This window comes from Pyrus communis, chromosome 17 (assembly GCF_963583255.1).
Source record: "Pyrus communis chromosome 17, drPyrComm1.1, whole genome shotgun sequence".
Lineage (NCBI taxonomy): Eukaryota > Viridiplantae > Streptophyta > Magnoliopsida > Rosales > Rosaceae > Pyrus > Pyrus communis.
The window spans coordinates 2,648,742-2,665,736 of NC_084819.1; the positions used below are offsets into that span (position 1 = coordinate 2,648,742).

Below are 16,995 nucleotides of genomic sequence, written 5' to 3' on the forward strand. Positions count from 1 at the left end.
CCAATTTGAGGGTGGAACTGCACCGTGCCCACCCCTAAGCAATAATGTGGTTCGAATAATCTTTAGTGCTTAGTCCACATCAATTAATTTGTCAAAATGTTGTTTGGCTTGAACAATTTTTTTATCTGTCATTTAATTACTATAATTTTCCTAAAAAATATAGTAGTTTTTAAATATTTTTTTTTTAATAACAAACAATATTATCTACAATGAGAGGTATGTGGTACCCTAGCAATGGGCTAACAGTAATATAATTCAAAACATCACCTCTGGCAAGAATCAAATTTAAGACCTCTCAGTTACAAGTGAAGAGGAATATCACTAGATCATAGTACTAAATAGCGGAATATTCTTCTTTACTTGTAGTTGATTAAGTGTGTAATTTTATGACTGACTTTCAAAGATAGTGAGTTCAATACTAATTTATTATAGTCGACTGATTGAGCACCTTGCTCAAATTTCTTCACCATAGCGCATTTGTATTAAACCCAATAATTTACGTTGCTTCACTCCACAAAATTGTAAAGAATTCTTTTATTTTTTATTTTTAAAGAATTTATGATTATTAAAGGGAAGGAGAAGGTTTGAAATTGTTCAAAATTATTACAATAATTTAAGAGATGAGGGATTCGAACCCGGGACGCATGGGTATAGACCAATACCCTTCTTCAAACACTGCATGAATGATACACAAATTTCAATGCTTATTATCGAGACCATATATATTATAAATCATTCTGTAAATATTATCTTTGAAGAAAAGAAAAATCAACATGAGCTATGAAATCTGTTGCTGGCTACTGGCCCATTTTGGTGATTATTGAATTTGTAGAGATACTAAAGAAGTGTGTATTGCTTCTGAGTAAAAAAAAAAGGCCGTGTGTATGATGTATCGAAAATAATTTCGTGGTTTGTTGCAAGTTTTGGTGATTGACTGTTGCGTCCTGGCACCTTGTAACTGGTGTTGGTGATTGTTTGTTGCAAGTTGGAGCATGAAGCTGCTATATAATTTCTCAATTCAAATTTAATAATATGATGTCCATCAATGTTTCATCATTGTCGCATCCTAGACTAATAATGCACCAACAAATACGTCGCCCAAATGCTACAGTAGTCCTTGTTGAGATTGTTGAGATCAGATCACATTGGATCTCTGCTGACCAAAAGATGAATCGAGCAACAAAGTTTGTACATAAAACTCGTAAGGCCGGGAAGGGGGCCCTATTGGCTTACTGTATGTTTGCCACTACCATTCACTGTGACCTGTGAGTAGTCAGCTAGCTTTAATAAAAGGTATGAACTGATGGTGATGTTTCCTTCGTCCGTCTTTCTTCATGTGTGAACGCGTTGATTTTTTGTACGCGGAAGGTAAAGGTGCTTGAGTTGGTTTCATCTCTTTGATGATTTTCTAGGAAAGCCTGAGCACCATAAAATTTTCAATAACTTAATAAATCTCATTCATCTCAAGTATCCCCTTCTCTTTCTTTGATATATTATCAAGCGCTCGCTTCTTTCTCTTCTTTTTTACTCACAAGTTACAAGTCTACTGTTAGTTCCTTGAGAGAAACACAAACAGATGGAGTGTATAATGACTATCTTGCAGATGTGCTGCAGATCGTTAACATTTTCTTCTCCGTCATCTGCTGCAGCTGGCTGCTGGTGATGATGATGATGATGGTATTGAAGCTAATATCCCTCCTCGTCGGGAGAAGTATGATGTGTTTATCAATTTCAGAGGTGAGGACACCCGCGATGGTATTACCAGCCACCTTCATGCTGCCTTACTTCAGAAGAAAATTGAAACCTACATAGATAACAGACTTCATAAAGGAGAAGAAATCGGACCTGCCCTTCTAGAGGCTGTCGAGAAATCCACACTTTCGGTGATCATTTTCTCACAAAACTATGCTTCTTCCAAACGGTGTTTGGATGAGCTCGTGCATATACTCGAATGCAAGAAAAGATATGGCCATATGGTTATACCCGTATTTTACGACATCAATCCATCTGATGTACGAAAGCAACACGGGAGTTACGCGGGTGCATTTGCTCAACTTGAAAAACGTTTCAAGGACAATATTGATAAGGTGCACAAGTGGAGGGATGCTTTGAAGACTGCAGCCGATCTGTCTGGGTTTGATTATTCAAACAAACGCGGGTAAGTAACTCATTCTTTAATTTGTATAAAATTATAAATTTTCTTTAAACTCGTTACAATTTGATTTGTGCTCAGATTTGGAAAAGTTAGCATTACTCTACTTTAAACTTGGGAAGGGGTGGAACTGTAGTTTAGTTACAATGCAATTGAAGGGAGATTTTGGTTTTAACAAGACGGCAGGTCAAAAAATTTGTCATGTAATTAAATCAGATCCTAAAGAAGAGTGGAATGTTTTTTGTAATTTAGAGAACAACATTACATCAAAGTAATATGTAATGTAAATAATAGAACTGTTATAAAAAAAAAGCAAAGTTAGAGAAATAACCTTTGCTAGGAATAGGAGCGAGGCTGTTGCAAAATATTACACAAAATGATTGCAGCTTAGAGAGAAATAAGAGGATACTAAAAATATTCTAATTTTTCTTTCATTATCTTGTTGTTATTATATTGTTGTTCTTGTTTGTTGAACACTCGTAATGCTCTATTTATAGAGCAACTATCTTGAAAACAAACAAATTACACTATTAAGCATATGAAATGTTTACTGTATGCATGTGAGCATACATACCCACTATTTACAACACTCTTGCTTGAATGCTCACATATCAACATCAGTTGCCTCGTTAAAATCTTGCTTGGAAAAACTTAGTGGGAAAAAACCATAGCGAAGGAAAAAGAGTACAACTTTTACCTGGATTGTTGATATGGTGTTAAGCATGCTTGTGTTGTCTCGTTAAAACCTTGATAGGAAGAACTCAGTGGGAAAAATCCTAATCGAAGGAATTTCTCTAACTTTTGCCTTTTTATAACATGATAACGTGTTATAAAAAGGCAAAAGTTAGAGAAATAACCTTTGCTAGGGATAGGAACGAGGCTGTTGCAAAATATTACACAAAATGATTGCAGCTTAGAGAGAAATAAGAGGATACTGAAAATATTCTAACTTTTCTTTCTTTATCTTGTTGTTATTATATTGTTGTTCTTGTTTGTTGAACACTCGCAATGCTCTATTTATAGAGCAACTATCTTGGAAACAAACAAATTACACTATTAAGCATATGAAATGTTTACTGTATGCATGTGAGCATACATACCCACTATTTACAACACTCTCGCTTGAATGCTCACATATCAACATCAGTTGCCTCGTTAAAATCTTGCTTGGAAAAACTTAGTGGGAAAAAACCATAGCGAAGGAAAAAGAGTACAACTTTTACCTGGATTGTTGATATGGTGTTAAGCATGCTTGTGTTGTCTCGTTAAAACCTTGATAGGAAAAACTCAGTGGGAAAAATCCTAATCGAAGGAATTTCTCTAACTTTTGCCTTTTTATAACATGATAACGTGTTATAAAAAGGCAAAAGTTAGAGAAATAACCTTTGCTAGGGATAGGAACGAGGCTGTTGCAAAATATTACACAAAATGATTGCAGCTTAGAGAGAAATAAGAGGATACTGAAAATATTCTAACTTTTCTTTCTTTATCTTGTTGTTATTATATTGTTGTTCTTGTTTGTTGAACACTCGCAATACTCTATTTATAGAGCAACTATCTTGGAAACAAACAAATTACACTATTAAGCATATGAAATGTTTACTGTATGCATGTGTTGTAAAATCGATGGTGTGTGCAGTGGATAAATAAAACAAGACACAAAATTTACGAGGTTCTTCTACAGTCAATGTCGCTGGAGTACGTCCTCGGGGCAACAGTGATGCTTTCGTTTATAATCTAGAATCATAAAAATGCAAAGATGACTCTCCCTATTATCTCTCTATTCCTCCTCTCTTCTCAGCCGTTTGGCTTCTCTCCTCATTCGTATCACTCTTCCTTCTTCACCTTTCATTCATTTTATAAGTGAAGAGAATTATAAAAAGGCAAAAGTTAGAGAAATAACCTTTGTTAGGGATAAGAGCGAGACCTTGGGAAAACAAAATATTGTCTCGGCCTGCAGATCGAGCATTGTGTTAATGGAATTTTGGTCCATCAATCAGCTTACATTGAAAAAATACTGAAGCGATTTGGCATGGACAAGGCTTATCCACTTAGCACCCCAATGGTCGTTCGTTCTTTGGACATTAAGAAAAATCCATTCCGTCCAAAGGAAGATGATGAACTGGTCCTTGGTCCAGAAGTACCATATTTGAGTGCAATAGGTGCTTTATTGTATTTAGCACAATGTACTACACCAGATATAGCTTTTTCAGTCAACTTGTTAGCAAGGTATAACTCTGCTCCAACAATTTTTCATTGGAAGGGAATCAAAGATGTATTACCATACCTTTGTGGAACAACAGACATGGGTTTCTTCTACTCAGAGAAATCCACAAATGACCAGATTCTTGTTGGATATGCAGATGCTGGTTTCCTATCTAATCCGCACAAAGCCCGCTCACAAAATGGATATGTGTCACTAATGGAGATACTGCAATTTCATGGTGATCAACAAAGCAAACATTAGTTGTTACATCTTCCAATCACTCGGAAATAATTGCTTTACATGAAGCAAGTCGTGAATGTTCTTGGTTAAGATCAATGATCCATCACATCCGGAATTTATGTAGTCTACCTTCAAAGACAGACAATCTAACTATCATCCATGAAGATAATGCAGCCTGTGTTGCCCAAATGAAGGAAGGATTCATCAAGGGAGATAAAACTAAACACATATCTCCAAGATTTTTCAATGCACATGAGCTTCAGAATGCCAAAGTGATTGAGGTCAGACAAATCTGTTCCAATGAAAATTTGGTAGACTTGTTCACCAAATCTCTACCAAATTGCACATTTCAGAAGTTAGTGCAGGGAATCGAATTACGTCGGCTTACAAATTTGATGAATGCGGAATCAGGGGGAGATACAATTCCGGGGGAGCATCCATAATAAATGCATGTTGTACTCTTTTTCCTTCGATTAGGATTTTTCCCACTGGGTTTTTCCTATCAAGGTTTTAACGAGGTAACACAAGCATGCTTAACACCATATTAACAATCTAGGTAAAAGTTGTACTATTTTTCCTTCGCTATGATTTTTTCCCACTAGGTTTTTCCAAGCAAGGTTTTAACGAGGCAACTGATGTTGATATGTGGGCATCCAAGGGGGAGTGTTGTAAATAGTGGATGTATGCCCACATGCATACAGTAAACATTTTCATATGCTTAATAGTGTAATTTGTTTGTTTCCAAGATAGTTGCTCTATAAATAGAGCATTACGAGTGTTCAACACAAGAACTACAATATAATAACAACAACAAGATAAAGAAAGAAAAGTTAGAATATTTTCAGTATCCTCTTATTTCTCTCTAAGCTGCAATCATTTTGTGTAATATTTTGCAACAGCCTCGCTCCTATCCCTAGCAAAGGTTATTTCTCTAACTTTTGCCTTTTTATACATAATTTCGGTTTGGTTCGGGATTCCCGAACCATGAATATGTAATCTCGATTCCCGATTCCTGTATTGAAAAGTTTGGGATCGGTTCGGTATGGATCTTGAAAATTTTAGTATTATTGGTTTGGGAATTTTTTGATATGGGATTGGGATTTTTTGGTTTGGTTTGGGATTTTCAGAAAAAAATTTCCAGCCTTAGCGCTAACGCACCTTAGCATGAATACTGAGATGTCATGTACCATCATTGCCTGAGTCGAGGTCCAATTCGACTGGGAAGTGGCCTGAAGTCATCCTAGACCATCGAAACCCTAAAACAGGTGTTATTCTAATTGTTGTCAAATCGAACCCTGATGCCCCAACAAGTGCTTGGGCCTTGTTCCTGAGTTCAAGGAAAGTCTATCGGTGGCGATGGTCGAAATAACAAGCTTTAGAAACGATCGATCCCCGTTTAATACTCACGGATCTATCGGCGGAGTTCTTCACGAAACCGAGGCCAAATCTCGTCGAGTTTCTGTAGAGATTGAAGGGAAACTGACATGGTGATTCTTGTTGGTGGTAGAAAGCCGAGAAAAGTTGAAAATAATCATTGACATCTAGATCTCGTATCGGAATAGTCATCAAATCTACTATCATCTCACCCTGACCCACGCGAGCCTTACAAGATCGAACTACTTGGTCAACAATATAAGGCCCCGAAAAAAGAGAAGAAATAGAGTACATCACATCCATTGTCTCAATAGGTCTACCCAAAGACTTAATAAAAGTAATTGATATAAAAGAATTCTCGACTCCAGGATCAAACAATGCCCTAGCAGGGAGCGAATCAAGATGAATAATACCTGTGACTGTGTTAGGCTCAGCCTCGGCCTCCAAAGTGCATAATGCACAAACCCTGCCAACCCGTTGAGCACCTGTTTGAGTCCTAGCTCCATTACTATAGGCCCCAACTCGTTGAGAACGTCCTCCAAGTTGTCTACCGTTCTGTTGTTCGGTTCTCTGCTGCCCAATGCTCTGCTGGCCCAAGCTCGAAGATGCTCTAGAAGTCTTACTCTACGCCGAAGATGTTACTGAACCCCTACATTAGCAGCAAGTCTACCAGCTCTGCCAGCAGTATGTGGGCAATCTCAAAAAAAAATGACCAGTCTCAGGATCCTTTAAAATAACTATGTGAACGCCCTCCAAAAGAAGTTTGGGTCCGCACTTGTACGCACTACGAGTACCTCTTCGAAAATGGCTCTGATGACTCGCCCCAGCAGAATGCTGAGAGCCTCCTTTAGAAGTAGCCTGGAAATCTCCATAATAAGGACCATGATGTCCTCCATGTGACGATCCTTGAGAACCACCAAACGAGAATCTCTGGCGTTTTAAGGATCCGCCCTAAAACGCATCAAATGATTGCCCTTCTAATCGGGCCCTCTTCCTCTGCACTTCACCCACTCGTGCATCACACTCCTCATTAAGCTTTGTTGTACATGCATGATCAATCGCCTAAGCGAATGAAGGAAATTCCTAGATAGATAACATTCCTGATTCTAGGCTTGAATCCCCTAATAAGTTTATTTGTTTTCTTCTCCCAGAGAGGTGCTTAAAGAAACGGTAAAGTCGAGTAAAACGGCCCACATAATCAGCAATTGTTTTAGTGCCTTGCTCAATAGTGGCAAACTCTGCCTCCAACTCATCTCAAAATGACTCTGGAAAATATTGCTCAAAGAATGCTGTCTGAAACCGCTTCCAAGTATGTGGTCCTCCAATTACCAATAAAGGACAAATGATCTGCCACCACTCGTAAGCCTTACCTGTCAACAGATGCACCACAAGCTATACCTACTCCTCAGGTTAGCATTATGAGATGGTGAAAACTCTAGTGATCTAATTTATCCAGGACTCAGCCGTCCACAGATCAGTACTACCATCGAATGAAGGCGGCTTATAAGTACAAAACTCACCATACAAAGATATCTCCATTATAGAAGTTGCACTTAAGTGAGCCTGCATCATCTATGTCAAATCATCGATGGCTTGGAAAACACCATCGAGTCCATAATAATCGTGGCTAGGCGCCTGATAAATAGCAGGAGTGCCATCATCAGGGATGTCCTCCCCAAGCAACTGAACAACACCATGTGGAGTCATTATAGTATGTCTGGTGCGTAGAAGAATTCATCGTAAGCATAAGAATTTCGAGAAATGAATCCACATGACCTAATTAAGGTCCACTACCCAACCCACCCAAGGCTTTGTCACTCTAAGGTTTCGATATGGGAACCTAAACCTAAGCTTTGATACCACCAAAAGTTGTCACGCCCCGATCCTGACATACGTCCAGGATCAACACGTGACACAAGGACGTAAATGACATCTTAACATATGTACAAGATTCAAAATGAAATACTAGAACTAATACTTCAAAATAAACATGATAATGGGATCTCCCCTACAAAATATATACAAATTTGTACTCTCAAAATACACAACCCTCACTAGGGCCAAGACAATGTCCATAGGTGCTCAAAATATAAGTCCCAAAAGAAATAATACAAGGAAGAATAAAGGGGTAACCTAACCGCTCCAAGTCTCTGATCTCTGCACTTCTACCCCCACCGGTTCCTCGTAATGTACTCAAGTCTTTCACCTGTACAATCAGTGCCTGGAGTCTGCACTAACGCACCTTGGCATAAATATCAAGACGGCACATACTATCATTGCCTCGGCCAAGGTTCAATTCGCCCGAGAAATGGCCTAAAATCACTCTAGACCGTCAGAACCTAAAATGAGTGTTCTTCGAATCACTATCAAATCGAACCCCGACGCCTTAACCGGTGCTTGGGCCTTGTTCCTAGGTTCAAGGAAAGTCTATCGGTGGCAGTGGTCGAAAGAACAAGCTCTAGAAATGGCCGACCGTCGTCGAATACTCACGGATCCGTCGGTAGGGTTCTTCGCGAAACCGAGGCCAAATCTCGTCGAATTTGTGTGGTGATTGAAGGGAAAGTGAAGTGGTGATGTTTGATGGTGGTGGAAGGTAGAGAAAAGCGAGAAAAATCGACTGAAATCACGTTGGAAATTGCAGAGGGTTCAAGTCAGGAGCCACGTCGCGAGGGGGCAAATGGGTTGCGCTGGATTCTCTCCTCTCTTCTCTGATTGGTCACCTCACTATCACTTTCTCTCTAATTGGTCCCTCCCCCAAATTAATGGAAGCTTCTAATTATATATTAAACATATTTTTTTTAATCGAACTTTTACCGCCCGTAACTTCTTCGTTATCACTCCGATTCGCGGACGGCTTTCACCTACGCGCTTGTGGAATTGAGTTCTATTTGAAAACACTAATTGTGATCTCGAAAGGTCTACAAATTTTAAAAGATTAATTATTATAATTCATGTTTTATAACTATGCAATTCAAATTCTAAAATTAACTTAATTAGAATAAAATAAAAATAACATAAATATGAAATACATAATTAAATAATGAAATACGTAATTAATATTAAAATCCAGAAAGCAGCATATTTGGTGAATTTGGAGTCATTTGATTGAACACCCAAAGCATTCGATCTTATACAAATGAATATTGCCGCAACCTATAACCCATTAAAAATTTAATATTGGGAAAGCAGCCAAAATAATGAAAAGGAGAAGACAACCCACTCATCCCTCTCTATGTCTATCTTTGCAATCCGTACTGCTCCCTCCCTCTTTCTCTCTTTGTTACACTCACAGAATTGCAGATCTCGTATGAACAGGTCTTACTTGCCCCTGTTCACATCTCCCTCTCTCTCTCTCTCTCTCTCTCTCTCTCTCTCTCTCTCTAACACTTCCCGCACCAAATCTAAACACCCGGCCCTCGTTCTCACCGACTATTAACCCTCACCTCTCCCAAGTCTAAAATGATAATACTGCCCACCTACCTTTTACCTTAGGCTGTTGTACCTAAAATCTGGATGGGTATTACGGTCATTTGCACATTGAATCAGGCCTTCCTCATTAACCACCCAGAACAAAGCTTTTACAATGGATAACAATTCCGTAAATAAATCAAAATCCCCTATTGAAATAGCCCTTAGACCAAGGTAATTACAAAATTGCCTTTTATTTTTTTGTGGATTTGGGGAGGGGTGGCTCTATTCCTTGGCGGCATGTAATTAGTTGTAGCCCATTTAAACGTATCTGATTTTTCTTTACGATTAACGGTTTCATTAGTGGGGCAAGTTCATTTTGGTGGGTTGAATGCTATAATATGCAAGCTTAGCTAATTGTATTGTTGTTAACCTAAAAACAAATGTATTTCTATTTTAATATTGCTTTAATATCATTTTGAGCAGAGAATAAACAAGATTTCTTTTTCTTGCACAAATATATGGTATTAAACTTTTAGTATATTTCTTTATTTACGTGACAAATTTTTCGATCTGTCATAGTGCGTGGGCATAACTACTTGTATAAGACTAACTATTGCTTTTTTCTACATAATCATAACGGAGGCAGATCTAATTAAGAATGTTGTAGATCATATTTGGACAAACTTGAATTGAGAATCACTATGTGATTTAGAGGCCTTGGTTGGAATTGAAAGCCGCATCGAGCAAATTGAATCGCGACTGGACATTCTCTCACAGGAGGCTTGCATCACTGTAGGTATTTGGGGCATGGGTGGTATTGGCAAGACCACCCTTGCTGAAACTGTATTTCACAGACTCTCGTCAAAATTCGAAGCTTCTTGTTTTCTTAAAAATGCTAGGGAGAAATCAGAACAACTAGATGGACTAGATTGCCTGCAAAAGAAACTTCTAAGCGAGATATTCAAGGAAGAAGGTCTATACATAGGATCAACTATTGTTCGAAATAGGCTTAGCCACATAAAGGTCCTCATTGTTCTTGATGTGAGTAGTCCAATGCAAATGGAACGTTTAGCTGGCGATCGTCTTCGGTATGGCACTGGAAGTAGAATCATTATCACAAGCAGAGATAGGGGCACTCTTAGACAAACTGTTGAAGAGGATAATATCCACGAGGTTAGGGTATTAAAACCGGATGACGCTCTTCAGCTCTTCTGTTCACGTGCTTTCAAGAACTCGTAGAACAAATTAGAAGGAGTTAGCGAAAAAGACCGTGGATTATGCCAAAGGTGTTCCTTTAGCTCTTACAGTTCTAGGGCCCTTGTTCTTCAATTGCAAGAGCAAAGAAGACTGGGAAGATGAATTCAACAAATTGAAACAATTTCCCAGTGAAGACATCCAGAAAGTGTTGAGAATAAGTTATGATAGATTGGGAAAATATGAGAAGGAGATATTTTTGGATATAGCATGTTTTCATAAAGGGAAAAAGGTGAATGAGGTAAAACAAATGTTAGATGTTCATGGATTCTTTGCGACAACCGGAATTAGAATTCTCATTGATAGGTCTCTCATATCAGTAGTTGATTCTGAAGAATGGGGAGGGAAAGTCATAGAGATGCACAATTTGCTACAAGAAATGGGAAGGACAATTGTTCGGGAACAATGTATTAAAGATCCTGGTAAACGAAATAGGTTGTTCACGAATGAGGATGTCTATCGTGTACTGAAGAGTAACACGATAAGAGCCAAATGCATTCAATTTTTTTTTTTAACAAAAAATAAATAGCAAACCTTAGATGATAACACAACAAAATAAAACTCATTTATAAAAAGAAGTCAGATTCTTAAAATATTAATTTTATTGAATTTTATTGCAAAAATGCTATTCTGGATATTTATTTATACCATTATTTGTACTATCTCTCTAATAGAGATGAGACCCCATGCAATGACGGACCCTACCTCTACGAGAAAGATGGTAAAGTGATGGTACAACTAAGTGATAAGAATAACTCTACTATTTTTTTATTGTGCTACGAAGTCTATGTAGTTTTTGTTATTTTATTACAATTTTCTTGGATATTTTACTAGAAACTTGTACATCATTACCATCGCAAATACTCTAGATTATTCTATAACTTTGTTTAATTCTTTTTCCAAATAAGCATTACATCTTAATATGTTGAAAATATTTACATTTTAACTTTGTTCTTATTGTCAGGAAACTCCAAATGTTGAAGCCATATTGCTTAGTTCGTGGTATGAGAGTGAAAAGCAACCACTGAACTTCAAACTGACGTCAAACCTAATAATGCTTATTGGGATTACTTTTCGAATATTAGACCGCAAATCCGCTGCTTCTCTTGACCTTCCCGATTCTCTTCGTTACCTTGACTGGTTCGCATATCCACTGGAATCTTTGCCGTCAAAATTTTCGCCTGAAAATCTAGTTGAGCTTCATATGCCATATAGCCAAGTTAAGAAGCTCTGGAAAGAAGACAAGGTATATTATATGCCTATTCTAATTCTTGTATAAAATTAAGTGTAGAAATATATTAATTCTTGATATTTCTTTCTACTCTTGTTACAGAGACTTGTCAACTTACAAGTGCTCGATCTCTCTCGCTGTGAAAGATTGGTTGAAATTCCTTGGTATTTTCAAGATCTTGACCGGGTTACTCATTTTCATCTTCGAGGCTGCACCAGTCTCAAGTATCTTCCAGAGATGCCAGGAAATATTAAATACTTAGATTTATGTATGAGTGGTATAAAGGAGTTGCCCCAATCAGTTTGGTCTCACGAAAAAATTTCTTATTTGAATATAAGTTGTTGCCGTAACCTTCAGAAACTTCCAAGCCACGGGTGTAAGCTGAAGGTCTCTGGTTCTTTTAATCTAGATGGCTGCACATCTCTTCGCGAGTTTTCTGAGCTTCCCAGGGATATAAGTAAATTATCATTGATTGGTTTCCAAAGACTTGTGAGTCTACCAACCAACATTTGTTAGTTGAAATATCTCGAGGAACTCAATCTCTCCAGCTGCTTAACATTTGAAGACGTCCCAGTGATCTTAGAGCCAATGGAACATTTGAAGTCCTTAAATTTAAGTGGAACATCGGTTAAAGAGCTACACTCATCAATCCAGTTTCTCCCTACGCTCAAAAGAATTCAACTACAAGGTTGCAAAAGGGTTTCAAGTATCCCAAAGCGCATTTGCAAGTTGAAGTATCTCGAGGTACTTGATCTCTCTTCATGCTCCGAACTTGAAAACTTCCCAAAGATCTTGGAGCCAATGGAACATTTGAAGTCCTTAAATTTAAGTGGAACATCGGTTAAAGAGCTACACTCATCAATCAAATTTCTCCCTGCTCTCAATAGACTTGAACTACATAATTGCAAAAGGCTTTCAAGTATCCCAAAGAGCATTTGTAAGTTGAAGTATCTCGAGGTGCTCAATCTCTCTTTGTGCTCCAAACTTGAAAACTTCCCCGAAATCTTGGAGCCAATGGAAGATTTGAAGTTCTTAAATTTAATTGGAACAACGGTTAAAGCACCACACTCATCAATCGAGTTTCCCCCTACGCTCATAATTCAACTACAAGGTTACACAGGTTTTTTCAGGTTTACCAAAAAGCATTTGTAAGTTGTAATATCTAAGTCGATAAATAGAAAATTTGGGAGAAGAAAAAAATTGTTGATTTCATCAACAATTCTAGGTTAAAAAAACAAAAGTCCCGTTGTAAGACCTAGAGAGCAGAAGCAATCCTACTGGCTACTGCTATGGTATCAAAGATCTGTGTGATCAATATGTTTCAAATATCTTTTCACGATTCTGGACTAACCTCTACATGCTACAGAAAGGGTCTTTACAAACCTTAAAAAAAGCACAAAAGACAACTTATAGGTAGATACCGTAAATTTACAGCTTGAGGTAGCTCAATCACATAATGCAGCAGAGTAAGATAGCTCATCCACAACAAACCAAACGGCACTTAAGCGGAAAAGTTGAGAGATAAGAACAAAAACTTCTGACTGAAAGAGTGTTTAAGTAACCACTGATCTTATACGTCATAAAGAAAATTCGCTTTACAAGAAATAGAAGGCATCATGATGAAGAACTACCGGACACTGGGGTGACTCCTTAACAGACAGGTCCGCCAAACCATTTAATATAAGATATACAAACAAAAAAATTCGTTCAAGTAGTTGTACATGGGTTTCAATATAATCACATTTTCTTATTTCATTCCTTTGAATGGTCAATAATGGCTTAAAGGTCCATGCACAGATGCAAAAAGCACAGCCACTCATAAAATCTACATGCAGATTATACAGAAACAAATAGACTGGTTACTGTACTTGAACAGATTATGGAGTCCACCGACGATGAAGGGGTACTATTGTTGGCGCCAGAAACTAGGGATGGGCAAACAGGTCCTGGACCCCGGGGTCGGGGCGGATCCATGCGGTTCGGGGCGGGTATGGGGCTGGTCCAAAAATTATAAATACAAAACGGGGTGGGGCGGGTCCAGATAAATAACGGGGCGGGGCAGTTCTAGAAATTGAAGAAAACGGGCCCCCGGCCTGGACCGTTGATTTCCTACTGTATTAAATCTCTACCATCCATTCTATCTATCACCCTCTCTCTCTCTCTCTCTTGTTCTCAGAAGTTAGACCCAATTCACTTCACTCAACTCTCCGCTTTCTAGAGCCTACAACACAAAATGTCACATTAAATTCAACGCTTTTCAAAATTAAAACCATTAACGTAGAAAAAGTAGTTCAATGTTTTATCTATTCAATATTTCTTAAATGCAAATTAGATGTTCTCCGTGCACATTTCTTAGTTTGAGGTTTATTTTATTTTTTTTCGTTTTCTAGGGCATTAAATGTATGATATTCACACCTAAAACATAGAAGCAAAGAAAAGAAAGAAATGTTTGAGAATGTACATAAAGAGAAAAAGAGACTTTTATGTAAAAGAAATGGTTGAAAACTACAGTATGGAAGAGAAGACGAGTTAGAGAGACAAACCATGTGGCATATGCTATCTGATAGTTCAAGAGCTTCATCCCACTTGTTACCTGTAATAAGATGAAAGAATGTATCCAGCTCTGGAAAACCACCATGCCATCATGTCTGCAAACATCTCCAGTGCCTTAGTGACCTTATTTGCATGTAAAAGACTCAATCAATGAAGTGTACATATTCTTGTTCACATATGAAAACCTTCCAGCCTTTACAAAATTATCAATCAGAACTTTGTATATATGAGTAATTGGCACTGTGTCACATTCACTCATCTCATTTAAAAGCCCAAGAGAGGTCATGAACTCTCGATTGTAACCTTCAATAACTTTACGGTAGCCTGCCATATGCTTAGGCCAATGTGTTTGTTTCATTTCATCCAAAAGCTTATGAGCTTCATCCAGTAGTCCAGTTCAACAGCAATGATTTATCAAAACCCCATAGGTGATAAAATTTGGAGCACAACCCTTAGAGCTCATTTGTTTAAAAAGCTCAAGACACTTTTCGATATTACCTGCTTTCCCAATGCCATCTATCATTGCAGTGTAAGTCACAACATTTGGATAACACCCTTTTTCTTCCATCGTCAGCATATGCTTATAGGCTTCATCTGTTTTCCCAACTTTACACAGGGCATCAATCATCTCTGTGTAGATAACATCTGGTGCACACGAGTTTTCTAACATTTTGGACAAGACTTTTAAAGCGAGATCCAGTCTTTTATCCTTAAACAGTCTATCAATCAAAGAACTGTACGTATACACATTTGGACTGTACCCTTGCTCTGACATCTTAGCAAACACCTCTTGTGCTTCATCTAGCTTCCCATACTTGCAAAATCCTTCTATAAGAGCATAAAAATTAATATGGTTCAGTCACGGGCCTCCTTAACCTTGTGTGCTATGCATAAACCATCCACCAAAGCCCCATAAGTATAGACATTAGGTTCTCTAATACTCTGATCATCACTTCCAAAATACTTATCAACATCAGGGATGTCCACATTACCTCTCATTCTCTCATATATCTGGCAAGCCTTTTCAATTCTACCAGCTTTACAATGACCATCAATTAAAGCAGTATAAGTAACAACATTAGGATTGCAACCTTCAATCAACATCATCTCAAACAGTTGATCTGCATCAGACACCTTCTTTGCTTTAAGGTACACATGTATAAGAGCAGTATATGTCACCACGTTTGGAGCACAACCATTTTGTATCATTTCATTAAACCAGCTCCGAGATTGTTCAAAAGGCCAGCTTTACAAAAACTATCAATTAAAATAGTATAGGTATAGACGTCAGGAACAATACTATTCCTTTTCATTTCTTTAAACAACAAAAATGCTTGTTCTACCTTGGAGGCATTACACAAAAAGCCAATAGCATTAGCTTCCCGATCCATGTAGGCTTTCTCGATCCATGTACGATTAGCATCAGATTTGGATTAGATGGGACTAAGACCTAGAAATAGGGATGACAATTCTAACCGTTAAACCCGATAACCGTGAATAACCACCTGAATAGAACGGATTTGGATATGGAAGTTTGGGTATATTTTGGATATGGGGAAAAACCGTTTATATTATTCGGTTATGGTTTTGGATATGGTTATAGGGATCCCCAAACCGTATCCGTAACCGAATCCGACCCGAATAGTAAACAATATAATTCATATATAATATAATAGTATAATATATATGTGTGTGTGTGTGTGTGTGTGTGTGTGTGTGTATGTAGGGTATATTTTGGATATGGGGAAAAACCGTTTATATTATTCGATTATGGTTTTGGATATGGTTATAGGGATCCCCAAACCGTATCCGTAACCGAATCCGACCCGAATAGTAAACAATATAATTCATATATAATATAATAGTATAATATATATGTGTGTGTGTGTGTGTGTGTGTGTGTGTATGTAGTTGTATATCCATTATTCTCCGAACCATTACCTTGAGAATACAAAAGTTGCATTTTGTAGGAAAGTAAAGTTTTGAAGTGCTTATGAGAGATATCAAAGACAAGCCAACATCATCAATGTTTTAATTTTTATACTCAACAAAATCCATTCATTGGATCATTTTATACATCAAATGTTTAATAATGAAATTAATACCTGCAAACTTATAATGTCTCAACTAAACGAATATATTTTTTGTATTGACGAAGATGGATATACCCATTATGATACACCCCGACCTGGAATGTCCACCTAGACTCTGAATCGAGCTATGTTGGCCGTCATCAAGAGGGTGACGAAGCTATAAAGTGTAGTGATGTGGAAAAGTGTAGTGATGTGAAAAACAAGGGTGAGTGGGCCTAAAAATAAAGTTTTGTAAAAACCTTTTTGAAAACATAATAACCCCTCACCGTAAAACAAGTATAGTTTCCAAATATAAATATTACATTTAGTAAGAAAATATTTACCGAGCCTGCAACATCTTGAGAACTCAAAATGTCAGTAAAATTCGTAAAGAAGCATATAACTTCTAGAAATCACCAAATCTTGAAGAAATAAATATATCACATCGAGTGCTCATCGACACAAGATGATACACGAGTTCATGCAAAGGTATTTCGACATG

General features: G+C 37.6%; 2 pseudogenes; one reads left to right on the plus strand and one right to left on the minus strand.

The window, feature by feature from the left end:
- The first annotated feature begins 1,426 nt into the window (after positions 1 to 1,426).
- Positions 1,427 to 13,157, plus strand: LOC137723642 (disease resistance protein RPV1-like; annotated as a pseudogene).
- Positions 13,158 to 14,457: 1,300 nt separating this feature from the next.
- On the minus strand, positions 14,458 to 15,812 carry LOC137723228 (pentatricopeptide repeat-containing protein At1g06710, mitochondrial-like; annotated as a pseudogene).
- Positions 15,813 to 16,995: the final 1,183 nt, after the last annotated feature.